Source organism: Lottia gigantea, assembly GCF_000327385.1.
Source record: "Lottia gigantea unplaced genomic scaffold LOTGIsca_17, whole genome shotgun sequence".
Lineage (NCBI taxonomy): Eukaryota > Metazoa > Mollusca > Gastropoda > Lottiidae > Lottia > Lottia gigantea.
This window is the reverse complement of record NW_008708133.1, coordinates 3,029,692-3,045,849: the sequence shown is the minus strand read 5'-3', so window position 1 is coordinate 3,045,849 and position 16,158 is coordinate 3,029,692.

The window sequence follows — 16,158 nt, the reverse complement described above, 5'->3', positions numbered from 1 at the left end:
TTTCAAGTTTTAATCAATAACCTTCAAGATGTCATGTTACAAAACTTATTGTATAAACTCCGTAGACAAAGGCTAGAATAGAAGTTTTTGAGTGGTTGAAAATAAAAGACAATATATGTTATTTACCTCACCAGTCAGTTAAGTATGTTAGGGTAACTTTGAAATATATTATATTAAAATATACTGAGGAGACTTTTCTACGTAGAATTGAGAGAAAGGTCGATGTGTCTTTTAAAACTAATTCTCAAACGACATCCATAAACTCCCTGATCCTAAGGAATGGACCAAAATCAATTAAAAATAGCAAGGTGAGATCGGTCAAATAATCACTTGTAACAAAAGGTCAAATCACATAAAAAGATGATAGTGCGGACAAGTTATTCAAAAATGGTAATTGTAACTATTTTTATGAGCAAAATGGTAATTTTTAACTTTTAAAAGTCCACATAAAACACAAGGAAATTGAAATAAATGAACTAGCAATTTTTTCGTTTGATTTACAATTATTCACAAAATATAAAATAAAATGGAGAAAAAATAGGTCAAAAATAACAGATCTGTTGAAATGGATTCACAGAAAGATTGTTTTGCAACGCTTGTAGAGTGCCCGATACAGAAAAAGATAACAATTTTGGTACGGTTCCACACCCTTATTGTGTATAATGAATTATGTCCATTACACCTACAGAGGTCCAAACAATCAATGACAGCTTTCACAATGCTAACAAGGTCACATTATAACCACTTTTGGAATAGATATGTTATAATTTGGTGCCTCAGTATGAAAATGACATATCTGAGTTTGTAGCGTCACAGAGAGCCAGTCAGCTGGATACCAGTACAGATGAATGCCCAACGACAACTTGCAGTTAACAGAAAGTGTGTCATCATGTGACAGCTGTATTAACCATAAATGTAATACCCACTATAAATGTATTACCCATCATGAATGTAACAAAAATCAACCATAAAAATAATACCCACCATAAATGTAATAGACATCAACCATAAATGTAATAACCAACCCCACCATAAATGTAATAATATTTAACCATAAATGTAATAACCATAACCCACCATAAATGTAATACCCATCAACCATAAAGGTAATAAACAGCGGTGCAGTAACAAATAGAGTAATTAAGTTATCATTGATCAGTGGCGGCGACAGCCTCTTGGAACTGGGGTGCATATAGGGACTGATTAATGGGGGACAATTGTCAGGGTTGAAATTCCAAATATTGAAGAACCAAAGGCGCAAGACTCTCGTCGGGGGTCGAAGCGTCGAAGGCACCAAACCATTGTAAAGGGATATGGTAGCATCTTCCCACTTGAAAAAAGCATGCATTTCATGCAATTTGAATATGTGATACCAGACCTATCCCTTGCTTTATTCAACTATGAAGTGACCTCGCTTTTTCCTACTTGAGCATTTGGGGGCCATGACACCCACCCCCTTTTTGGAGCCGCCAATGGCAAGGTGTGCCTAAATAAATGTGCCTACTTGAATATGTGCCTAATTGAAGGTTTAACATTTTAAAACGAAATACATACCTTAACGTTTATTTAATATGCCATCAAACTCTACTAAGCTTAATTATTCTGTGTATTTTGTTATGATAATGTTTTGTTATGAATTTAGATTTGGGAGTCCAGTCAGTCCAGATCATGACACATTCCTTTCAAATGTTACTTTTCTTGTTAATGTCAAAGAATTTTTAGTAATAAAAAGTTAAATTTGTACACTTGTTTTTATATATTAATCAGGTTATTGAAATACTAGAACCGTTGCTCTTCAGAATGCATTTAGATTGAACCTGATTTTTTTGTCTTATCTTTTTGATTTGGTTTGTCAGATTTCAGCTCAGAAATATTCCCACACTTTTTTTTAATCTGAATGCGCTCTTTTTTTCGTATTAGTACAAGATAAGCATGGCAATATATGGAAGACTCGTGCCTTAAGCGGTTAAAAAAGGGCTAATCCTCGGTAAACCATGAAATTTCAAGGTAAAGTCCTCGGCAGAAAATGGTGCCGCAGAAAATCTATACATCATAGTTCTTTTCTAAGTGGTATTTATTGCTCACATGACAATTTTTGTGACTTTGCAGTTCAATCAATGCTGACTTAACAGGGGTCGCGGAGCGTCTCCGAAAGTGGAGGGAACCGTGGTCCGAAATATCGAACCGACCTCACCTCCACCCTTACCCCCATACCAAAACTCCTCGGATTTCGGCCACTCGATTTTCAGATTCAAGACATTATAGTATGAAGATGAGAAACAAATTGGAATGAAAAAAAAAAAATTATGGGCCAGGCTTCTGCGGCTTCTGCTTAATTACTTTATATTTAAACTGCCCCGTTGTTTATTACCTTTATGGTTGATGGTTTATCGTGGGTTTTGGTTATTACATTTATGGATAAATATTTTTACATTTATGGTGGGGTTGGTTATTACATTTATGGTGGGGTTGGTTATTACATTTATGGTGGGGTTGGTTATTACATTTATGGTTGATGACTATTACATTTATGGTGAGTATTACATTTATGGTTGATTTTTGTTACATTTATGGTGGGTATTACATTTATGGGTAATACAACAGCAAACGAGATGCAAGCATAGGGAGACTAATGTTTGATAATTTTTGAACATTCGGAGGGCTTAATTTTCAAAATATGACCTTTCACAGGTCTGAAGGAGGTGGGGGGAGGGGGTGGTGTTGGTCCAAAAATTACCGCTTTACTATACTACGGCTATATCTGTTGAATAATCTGACACGTGTTACACTTGCTGTTGTTGTTCATAACAATGTTTTAAAACAAGTGAGCTATTTATCCATAAATCATTTTATTAGCGCTATCAATCTCCATGAAAATTTCTAAAAAATATATGGGCTAATTGTAAAGAAAATATTATTAAAGAGGCATTTTATGAACAGGATGAAATCACCTTATGATTCAAACATTAATTGAGAAATATCCCCTTGAGTGCTGCAAGTAATGACAAACAAAATATGACACAGATGTAAAATATTTCTAGATTTTCTTTACGTTGCTATATCATGAGCGACGCGATGCAAACTTGGTATAGATGTTATCAAGTCAATAGCAGTGATGGTAAATTGCAATAGCGTAGGATATACACATATAATGTAATTATTAGTACAATTTTGCGTCAAGTCTCAAGTTTTGATTATCTTTGGAATGAAAAATACAATTAATTCTGATTTATGAACCACAAAAAACATTTGTATATAGACTTTGAACAAAACATTATTAAACGTTGCTACAGTTTCAATTATAAATACAAACATTTTTTTTAATTAATAGGAATGCTGATTTACACGGCTTCTCACTTAAATTCAGAAATATGTTTTTAAAAGATTTTTAAAACTAAATTATGTCATGACCCACTATCATACATGACATATTACAATCCTAAATCTTATTAACTTTGCTATAAATGACAGCACTGCCGTAACTCAGAAAATTGCCTACTAAATTTGTTCTGATTTCTTTGTCACCAAGAGCTCTAAGATTTAAAGTGTAAAGAGTCAAATCTAGCAATGAATGAAATCAATGATATATCACGGTCTGTGAATGCGTCCTCCATTAACATACCTCAAAATTCAATGACTGAGTATCCATCAGAGTTCTGTGGTTGCATTAACAATACCTATCATTACTCAAAGTGATACCACGAATCAGAAGAGATGCAAACATTTTGACTTTGCAATGTTTATTGCTTTTGACGTCGGCCTATGCCATTAAAGTTCTGGATTGATCCTACACAAAGCAAACGTTTAACATTCATCAATTGATTAACCTAGAGTAACAAAAGGTAATGGACTCCTTTATACCGTACCTAACGCCTTTTCCAAGATAAATTCTTCCAGAAGAAAGAAATTAAAGATCGATCCGGAAGATTTAGTACGAGCATTCAAGTCTATAGAGCAAGGATTTGGCGTTTTGTAATTTTCTTAGATCGAATCTTGTCGGTTTAAAGAATATACAAGTACACAACTTTCCACTTTTGCAAATCCAAGAATAAAACCCTCTGTATGTCAATTTTATGCAAGTTTATGATTTGTCGGAGTAGTCGGCTGACATCGGCACTATGCTGCCCCCTACGGTAGTTGAACCAATGGTTGAAGATTTTTATTTTAAAGCAACCCATTGGAGAAAATAGTGAGAAACTTAATACCATTTGAATTTTATAATTTTTAAATTCACGGACTACAACCTTTAAAACCTAAAAGCGATGTCGATTTTATGACGTTGCATATTGTCCTTGAGTTGGTATTATTATAGGTTACACTGAATACCTTGGGTCGAACATTTATATTTATTTTGAATAGCTCAATTGAAATTACAGCGATGAGCATAAATAGGTTGAATCGCGAATAGATTTCTTATAGGTGACTAGTAGTTCACGTCTACAATACCTTATTGACAAGACTTAACATAATATCATAAACATGTAAACTGTTTGTACGATGCTGCGACACGCTCTGCTTCAACTACTTATTTCAGTGGAATTAGGTGTCCAAATAGTTTTGACATCATCGGATAATCAATGTGCACAACCAGAATGTCGAATAAATGTAAGTTTTATTTCATTTTAATGAAGACAACTAAGCTTTAACCATCTGTCGAGCAGTCGACATAGTTTTAATTTAGTTACTATTTTCCTCTTAAAGTTTATCTATTAATAGTACATAATATATAATATATTGAGAAGGCCAAAGGGGCCGAATTTGATTTGCTTATGCACGGCGATAAGTTGAAAAGACCATTTGTTTGCTCTTATTTAATTTGTACTCTGCAAAAAAAAGTATATCTTGTTACCCATTTAATCATTTATTACACTCTTTCATGATGTTCAATGATTGACCTATAAACAAATTTTTCGATTTTTGTAGTCGTCAAAGGTTTTAGACTTAGTTTTAGTAAAATGGAATGAAATTGGCTTTTAAACACTAAACTTTTGTGGTTTCTTTTGACAAGTACAAAAAGCAAAAGTTGTTGCGAATGAGTTGCCCTGGAAAATTATTTGATAGCATAATGAATGGGTAATATGACCACCGAAAGGGGGCTAGGGTCGACATTACGATTAGTAGAACCTGATAGCATCTGCATATTTAATGACCACTAGCATCTGGCTGGATTGAGTCGACCTAAGAATACCAACAACATTGACAACTAGATTTGCCATACTATCAAACATTGTATCTGGTTGACAACCTGTCAATCTTGTCAATGTGAAAATCAATTAAGCACTTTCTATTTTACAATTGTCACCTTTTCTGGTCAAACATCTGGTCAAACATCTGGTCAAAATAAATTGTAGGCCTAGTAACTTGAACCAAAATGACAGTTTCCATGTTTGAAAGTAACCTATGATTTTACAACCTTGTTTGATTATAATATATGTCTATGATGTTTCTTCTCACACAACATGAAGAAATATCAGTGAAAACATTAGTTGAAAAAAAAAACCTGGTTTGGAAAAGTGTGAAATCTTGTAGATTAGAATCCTATAATCACTGACTGTTGCTAAATCCTGAATTAATAAATTATGATAAAAATTGATAAAGAATATCACAAGCTTCCATATCTCATGATCCTATAGTAGTTTTCGGGCCTTTGTAATCTAGAAAATTGACTAACTCCATGTTGCATCTGCTCAATTTAAAATTATGATTTACTCGTAGGTCGAAAATCTTTTTGTTCAAATTTATGAAAACTAAACAACAATACCAAGAAAAATGTGTCCCTTAACTTATCTGCAGTTAGTTTTCTTACGCCAAAATTATTTAAAACGTTTGCGTAACATTTTAAGTTCATTATGTTTTTGCTTGGTTCTGGAAAGTACTGTACTGATTTAGCAAATTAATCGCCTAATTGTAGATAAATAATAATATGGAACTTACATATTCTTAAAGTATCAATTAAAATATCGAGCTTTTTGAGTCCCAAAACCAAAAGCTTGTTTAAGTTGCTTACTTAAAATTAGTATTCTTCTTTTTTTTTATTAACCCTGTAAAACAAATTCACAAATAGCATTAAATAGAAATATTGTCAAGTATAAATTATGACGTTTTTGATAATGGAAATTGTGCATACTGTCCCTTAAAAGACGGTGTTTGAGTGAATGGATTACAATCAAGAACTTTGACTACATTCTAAAATTTTCATCAACCTGATCATTTGAGTAGATAATTGTTTTTTATGTTTCTGGTCATCTCTTATAAAATTATGGCGACAAAAAAGCCAAACGTGCACGTGCACACAAACCATGACTAAGTTCAGTTCTTTTATCTTAATTAGAAGAACAACGTAGACACCCCTTTTCAAATTCCAAATAGATAAATTGTTCTTGGAATAATACGATAATATATATCCCAACACAATTTCATAACATGGAAACCCAACGATTCCTACGTCAGAAAATTAAAATAAGTTCATTTTGCTTGTACTGGACAATGTAATAAGAAACTAAACACGTCTATTCATGTATCTGTTTAAAATTCATAATATCAAAACTAATACATTAAGTAGAAATTATTGAACAAAGATATTCGTGTATCCAAGAACATTCAAAACATAACAGAATGATAAGCTAGTAATTAACATAAAAGTCGGATAAACATTATTTTTATACCCTGTGTTGTGCTTGTTACATGATGATTAAAATAATGACAATAATATATAGAATTGAATAAGGCCATTTATTTTCTCTTAAATGACAAACTAAGTATAATAAGAATTCACGAATAATATCTTACAAAATAAATCCAACTATTGACATTATAAAGCTAACTAAAATATTATTATGTAAGATGGGGTAACAAACCGCCATTTTACAAATAATTCTAAATTTTGTACATGATAAATGGGAGGGTATGGTTGGGATTTTATGTTCAATTATCTTAAAAATTAAGTTTCACGGTCTTTCTCCTAAAGATTGACTTCCCACAATGCTCTATGAATAAGGGAGAAAACCACACAATAAAAGAATATCAGACCACAGTGATAAAAATATTTTTTCATCAGAAAATTTGAATTTCCATTGCTAACTCGGATGTGTTCGGATAAGTAAAAATGGTAGCTTTGCAGATAATTAAGATGCCACATTAAACATACAGCAAAATACTGAACATGCCCTATCTTCAATAATTATATAACAATAATATACATAATATTATTAGAAACCATGAGAAACATGCTAATATTTATAACAATACAATTAATTCCTGTGAGATCCACCACTGTAAAATTTAATATTCGATGCTTATATTTTATTTTTGCCATTAATTATAACTAATGAGAATATTTATAACTTATTGCATATGACAATGTGCATTTATGACAAATTAAATTCTGAGTATTTTTTATATATATTATCTATATGTGTATACACTTTCAAGGACATTGGTTACTTTTAAATATTTTACAGGACATTAGATACTTGTACATATTTTACAGGACACTGGATACCTAACAATATTGAACAGGACATTGGATATTTGTAAAAAATATGTTACATGACACTGGGTACTTGTTAATATGTTACATGACACTGGGTACTTAATAATATTGAACAGGCCACTGAATACTTGTTAATATTTTACTGGCCACTGAATATTTGTTGATATTTTACTGGCCACTGAATACTTAAAAATATTGAACAGCACACTAGACACTTGTAAATATTCTACAAGACACTGGATACTTGTTAATATTCTACAGGACTCTGGATACTTGTTAATATTTTACAGGACATTGGATACTTGTTAATATTTTACATGACACGAGGTATCGATACCCGTAACATGACACTGGATACCGGTACTCGTTAATTTTACAGGACACTAGATACTTGTATATATTTTACGCTTTACAGAACTCCGAATACTTGTGTATATTTTACAGAACACTAGATACTTGTTAATATTTCACAGGACTCTGGATACTTGTTATATATTTCATAGGACACAAGTTACTTGTTAATATTCTACAGGACAGTGGATACTTGTTAATATTTTACAGGACAGTGGATACTTGTTAATATTTTACAGGACACAATTCAATGTTTCTCGCATTATGTCCTCTTGCAATAACCTGGAATATACATGTATGTGTTTACGTGGCTATCAATCATGTTTTATATTTCAAAAGTCATCGATTAACATATAATAAGTAGAAGAAGTGTATTAGAAATCTATATCTGGTGTTTATTTAGATTTTATTTCTTAGCACACTCTATTATTGCTCATAGTTTTGGATCTATTTTTTCTTGATGCTGACGATTTTTGCTAATCGGATAGAGGTATTATGATTATATCTGTAAATTATAATATGCATTATTAGACCTATATTAGTGCCTATGTTTTGTTCATTCACAGCTGTGATGGATGCTCCGATATTTAGCTGGGAGCCGCGGTGGCTCAGTGAGTTAGACGCTTGCTCGCTAACCTGAAGGTCCAGGGTTCAATCCCGGCATAGGTCGAGATAATACCTTTGTATTTTTCAACCCGGTTTCCCCCTGTCAGTGATGCAGGTAAGAGGGGCTGACATGGAAAAAGCGTCTAGTCGTTCGGATGGGACAATAAACCGAGGCCCCGTGTGCTACAGGCTGTGCAAGTCAAAGATCCCTCGACAGTTGGAAATCGAAAAAGAGCAGGCTAATGCCGCTGTCCTGGCAAAATTTCCCTCATCGCACCCTGCATGGCGTTGCCCGTCTTCATTAGCCCATATGGTGCAGAAAAGTAGGACGTAAAACTCCATTCATTTCATTTCATTTTCCGATATTTAGCTAATTATGCATTGATATTAATACGCCTCTACTGTCTTTTCAAATAAGTATAAGCATTTTCATAAATGAAAATAAGGGAACCCATCTTTAATGTGACCTAGTTATTTGAATACTTATCACATGTGTATGTGGTGATGAAAGAAGGTCGCATAATTAAGTATGATGTATTTTATACGATGTAATTTCACTATATTTTATGTTGTTCAACACATAGCGATGTTTTTTCAATTCGATCATTGAAAACCTACCTTTTTTGGGCATGAACACAAATGAGTTGAATGGAGTTATAGGAGTGTTATAGGATATGTGTTAATGATAAAAGAACAGGTATTTTTGTATAGATTAAAGAGACCGAACCTCATAAATGTTCACTTTAAGTTATCTTTTTACCATTAAAAGTCCGTCATGATCACTGTCTGAATGCAAGAAAAGTATATATTAAGGATTTCTACGGCAGATACTCATGTATTCAGTTTTAGATAATTAATTTATTTAAATATAATCTTGATTTAGAGTTAACAAAACTACTTCAAAACTAGAGAAATAAATATATTACTATTCAGTTGTACCGAAAATCAACCTTTTTTACGTTGGCAATATAGTAAACTCCAAGAGTATTGTTTTCCAGATTAAACCAAAGAGCCAACAACTACATCAAACTAGACTGTTGGTAAATTTTGTTGGTGAATTTTGCAGTTGGACTATTGTAGATTAAGTTAATTGTAACAGTTCATCGTTTTTAAATGGCCATAAATAATGTTTGATAATACGCACTGCACCCATTTGATATAAAGATATCTAAAGATAGAGCAAAGTTAAACAAAATGTAATCCACGACCTAGATTAACTGAGTAACGCTGTTGTTATCAAATCGTATTCATATAATATAGGACATTAAGGACATAACCTTATCGTTTTGAATAACTCAAATTGATGTTTTTCAATTACATATATGTGCAGTTCACCTTATCTTAATTTGATTGTTCGAGGTGATCTATCAGTATACTAGTATACTACCTTTTAGAAGTTGAAATTTTAAAACTTGGTTAAACTTCGGAATGTGGACTTGCTTTGTGTCATAACTATGCAATAGAATCCAATAAATCCATAAAACTAAGTAATAATTCACTAAACTAAGTAATTTTGAAAAATGCTTAGAAGCGTATATCAATAATTACTTAAGTTGATGGGAATTGTGTCATATATATAGATTCTATTCTTTAGTCTTGATGCCTGGTAAGTCCAACTGATGAATATATGCACTTGTTGATAAAGTTTGAGACATTACATTTTATGTCCATTCTAAGAGGTAGTGTCCTTTTAAGTGTGTGGCATTCCTTGAGTGACAAAACGCCGTTACTCAATAATTTTGTACTCGGGTTATTACCAGGAAAATCATGACCAATAATCCCCCATTTCTGGAACTGTTGGTACAAATAGGGGACAGTCACACTTAAAAATATAGATTTGATGCATTCCGACTTATATTTGAGGGCACATGAATGTGGAGTGTATTTTGGCGACACCCATGTCCGTCTGTCCACAATCGCTCGTAAACACTGTAACATTAAAAAAAAATCGATAAATTTCTAAAAGTTGTCCTTGTTCTTAAAAATCATTAAATTTCTAGGTTGTAAACACATTAAATCTTTTTTTAAAATATTTGCTCAAGGATGAAACCTATTGACAATTAAAATAATCGGAAAATATTTTTCATGAGTTATTGCCCTTGTCCTTGAAAGCGCGTTCAATTTCCAGCTTTAGAAGGATCAATTCTTGCCAGCTTTTGACAATCTTGGCTTTATAATATTGTTCATTATCACCCCAAAAAATTCGAAAGAATAATATGACTAAAGGTAGAGTTTATCATGGTGATTGATACTGTACCCGGTTCTGTCAAACATTCTTATATGAAATAAACGCTTTCAGTGGGCGTATATTTTGTTGTCTGTCAAGCTATCTTATAATATCCCAGAAATCATATGGGGGTACAATATGGGATACGATTAGTTTTTTATGGTGTCAAATCTCCATGTATTGCCACTGGCGCCGCCGCTGCCCACTTTGAACACCGTATGGCGATGTCTGTCTTAACTTGGCCCAGTAGGCACTGGAAGATAAAACCGGAATTGCGAAAACGCATAAGTATTGTGAATTTATCCTTTATGATAATTCGAACATAAATAACACGTTCCAACTCTCTTAAGTTCTTGATATTATTACACCTTGTCACTGAATAGATCTTGATTTTCCCTCTCTTACGTTCTTGACATTGTTATAACTTGTCACTGAAAAAATCTTGATTTTCCTTCTCTTACGTTCTTGACATTGTTATAACTTGTCACTGAATCAATCTTGATTTTCCCTTTCTTTGGTTTTTGACATTGTTACAATTTTTTCACGGAATCAATCTTGATTTTTCCTTTCTTACGTTCTTGACATTCTTACAACTTGTCTTGATTTTCTCTTTCTTTGGCTCTTGACATTGTTATAACTTGTCACTGAATAAATCTTGATTTTTCCCTTTCGTTGGTTCTTGGCATTATTATATTACAACTTGTCACAGAGTCAATCTTGATTTTCCTTTTCTTTGGTTCTTGACAGTATTATAACTTGTCAATCATTCAATCTTGATGCTTGATTTCCTTTTCATTATTTCAAAATTACATTTCTTTCCAATGATTATTTTAGGCTTCCACTTTACTCTCTGCAGTGAAAGTACGAACTCAAATCGGCAAGATGAAGTTGGTAGCGGGAAACTGATTAATACGCAATGCCAATAACTGGCATATTGAGTTTACATAAAGTCGTTAAAGTTATTACTTATATAGGTTCTCATTATCTTGCCATCCATGAATTTGATTTTCAATGCAAATTTGAGAGATCACAATAGACGTTTTTCCTTTCTTCAAATGATATTAAATAATGTCATATATCTCACTTAAGCATTCAGTTAATAAACGATTTATCGACATTTTCTTTTCTTATCTAAATATTTAGCAATTTGTTTGATGAAAGGATAATATTTATGTATTTACACAGACACCTTATTAAAATTATTAGGTTTCAGTCCAGTATCTTCTGTTATAGAAATTACACGTGTGACCTTATTATTCCTTATAACTATACACCTTAAAGGTTGAATCGAATATTCATACATTGACTCCATAAACACAGTTGCCTTCTCTAGTGGTTCTTCACCACATTTCATCAAAACAGGCGGCAGGAGGATTTTTTTGAGTCAATAAAACGGCATATACGCAAATTTGGGATTGAAAGAGATGTCATAAAATGGCATTTGATCAAACCAGATAATGAGGAAATTTTATTCTTTCACTAAAAAGAAAATCAGCATTTTCTATTTATATTTGAATTCTCTTATTGGTTGTTTTTCTTTAATATTATAATGTGTTCTGTGGTCAAATATAATAGATAATATTAGTCATACCCGTCGTATCGTAATTTTACTATAAAATATGTATTTACTGAGTGATCCTGATATCCTGTTATTTTTTTATTTTCATTATCTCTTGTCAAACCACATTCAGTTAACAGTCAATTGTAGTTTTCATTGCCATTGTTTTGTTTCAGCCTAATACACCATGTGAAGTGATAACCCACAAATTTGAAACAGAAGCATGTCCCTCATCGTTACATCCAAAACTACCTCCCGGTAAGAAGTTTTTACACTTCGCCATAGAGAGATAATTGCCGAAAATTTCTTTTCAAAACCTTACACATATTGTCATATTAATCCATATATTGTAAAGTAATAATAAACTATTTTTTAAACCGCCTAAAGAAATGATATACATCATATCATCGATCATATATATTATATATTATTAATCCATATGTAGTATCCCATAACAAGGTGATAAAATAACTAACCTTTATTATAGTATTATAGGCGGGTATAGAGATCTATACCAGGTACAGCGACTGATCTCAAACTGTTGTCCTAACCAACCGTTATTATAGTATTACAGGCGGATATAGAGATCTACCAGGTACAGCGACTGATCTCAAACTGCTGTCTTAACTAACCTTTATTATATTATTACAGGCGGGTATAAAGATCTATACCAGGTACAGCGACTGATCTCAAACTGCTATCCTAACTAACCTTTATTATAGTATCACAGGCGGATATAGAGATATATACCAGGTACAGCGACTGATCTCAAACTGCTATTCTAACTAACCTTTATTATAGTATTACAGGCGGATATAGAGATCTACCAGGTACAGCGACTGATCTCAAACTGCTATTCTAACTAACCTTTATTATAGTATTACAGGCGGGTATAGAGATCTACCAGGTACAGCGACTGATCTCAAACTGCTATCCTAACTAACCTTTATTATAGTATTACAGGCGGGTATAGAGATTTATACCAGGTACAGCTACTGATCTCAAACTCTTATCCTAACTAACCTTTATTATAGTATCACAGGCGGATATAGAGATATATACCAGGTACAGCGACCGATCTCAAACTGCTATCCTACCTAACCTTTATTATAGTATTACAGGCGGGTATAGAGATCTACCAGGTACAGCGACTGATCTCAAACTGCTATCTTAACTAACCTTTATTATAGTATAACAGGCGGATATAGAGATCTACCAGGTACAGAGACTGATCTCAAACTGCTATTCTAACTGACCTTTATTATAGTATTACAGGTGGGTATAGAGATCTATACCAGGTACAGCGACTGATCTCAAACTGCTACTCTAACTAACCTTTATTATAGTATTACAGGCGGATATAGAGATTTACCAGGTACAACGACTGATTTCAAACTCTTATCCTAACTAACCTTTTTATACGCCCGTCCGTCCGTCCACAATGGCTCGATTTTGACGAAACTTGGTGTGAGTGTATGTAATCAAAAACCAAAGATAAACCATAACAAAAATCAGAAAAACCGAAAAATATTATTACCCCTGTTCTTAAAAACGCGTTCAAGTTTTAGCCTGTAATCACTCTAGAAGGCCCAATTCTTGACAGATTTTGATAAAACTTGGTAATATTATTGAGTATCGACTCAAAAAGTTCAAAAGAAGTGTATGTCTCAAGGTTGAATATATCATACGGGTAATTGTTGTACTGCCAAATGTTTAAAATGCTTTAAAATCAAAGCTGTCAGTGGGCGTATATTACCTTGCCTGGAAAGCTATCTTTTATTATGTTAAAGGTGGATATAGAGATCTGCCTGGTACACCAACTGATCTCAAAGTAGAAAGAAAGGAAGACACTGGGGAACCAATAATTGATATTACCTGGAAGCCATCATTAAGAGGTTTGATAATCAAATTATACCTTTCATTCGCATTTTATCCCGAAGAACATAGGACTATAGTCCGATCGTCTGCGTATTCGAAGAATGATCTGAGATCTCCTCAATATGACACTCAATGTTATATTTTGACGTCGTGAATTTGTTCGTACGTTTTTGGTTTTTTTTTTTTTTTTTAGATCTGAGCACACCTGATCTTGCTAATTTCACATTATTTATTGAAGTCTGGGATGTCAAGGATTCTTTTAAAAGAAAATGCCATGATCGATGGTATACTATAAAGACGATACATGGTTCAGTCTGGCCTGAAAAGAAATCTGTAAGTATTTAAGACTGAATATAATCCATTTTACTAAACAATTTGAAGGCCTTAGGCACGTGTATTTGTTTGACCTCTACAAGAGTGTAGTATGCCAGATTCCAACTACCAGAAGTAACTTTTGTCTGATGATACACTCGAACGTTTGATTTTAATAACTAATCAGTGATTTTATCGCAAGTCCTTGACAGTAAACCAGTTTGTAACTTGATTACAGACATTTTTTTATTTTGTGTATGTGACGATTTTGACCTGATGATATACTTTAACCATATGTTATTGCTTGGAAGAACTACTGTATATATAAAGCCAATGTATTATTTCCAATATCGTCCAATATAAATTTGACTAATGCCACATGGACACTTGCACGAATTTTATTCCAGCAAGGACACGCAGTAGTTCGTGACAAAGCGTGTTATTCAGCGTTTGCCGCTTGTTCGCGAAGAATCACGTACAGTATTACACAATGCACGACCAAACAATTGACCACATTGGCACACATTGACACTCAATGGCACTACATTGTTTGAACATAGTTCACGCTTGAACAAAGCGTTTTAGGACTGGTGTCCACACATAGGTAACGCATGTACGAAAACGTATATATTTCAAAGTTTTCCCTTACGTTATCTTAGACGTGGCATTCACACCCGCATCCTTCGCAAAATCTTCGCGCCAGTTCACGTAGACTTTCATTGGCAAGTGTCGGTATTAACGCATTTATGATTTTTGTACATTCTACAGTTACGTCATGATTCTTCGCGGAATGCAAGGTACATCTTAATTTGGGACCCATAACGATTACAAACTCGTTCACAGACTCTTCCGTAGGCCTATAGATACCTGACACAGTAAAAGATGGATCTGTTGTGCATGCATGTCTAAGGGTCCCTTGGTTAAATGGATCTACATCATTGCCAACTATATGCAAATGTACCTAATGTTATAACTTCTCAATTCCTTAAATGAAGGGTCGCCAGTGATGTATCAAAGGAATCTTCAAAAGATCTTTGATGGAGAATCATGAACATTTCAAACGAGGTTGTGGCATCAATCGACACCTGTGGCTTAATCCTTTGAAAATAATTTTGGTTTAAACGCCATATTATATTATGACTTAATTATTATATCACGGTGTTTCAATTAAACATATGTTAATCACCTCGAATAGTGACACCTGCGGTTTATAAACTATTTTCATTCAACCCTTAAAAACCAAATCAATTTGGTGTATGCGACTAAGCGATAACAAAAATCAATGATTTAACTCGAAATAATCTAAGCTAAAATTCAGAATGTAAATCACGCCTTATTGAACTTATGTACGATGTGTTTTATTCCACACATGTGGCTTAACACATTTCTTCACTCACCTTCAAATCATTTAGTGTAAACGATATATTATGACTTTATCACAGTGATGAAACTATTTAAATTGACACAGAATGTACACTTTGATTTTTCAGATAACTGTCAGATTATCATGTCATTTTTTCTTTGATAAATGGCTATTCATATTCGTATCAGCAAAGTCGCTCAATTTTGATTATTCAATTTCTTTGAAATATCATGCGATGAATAGATAATGTTTTTTCATTTTATATGTTTCATAATATTTAAATATAAACTATATAAGACTTAAACTGCATTTAGAAGTGAGGCGGTACATATCACAAACACATGACAATATTACGCAATAAGCACACTTCT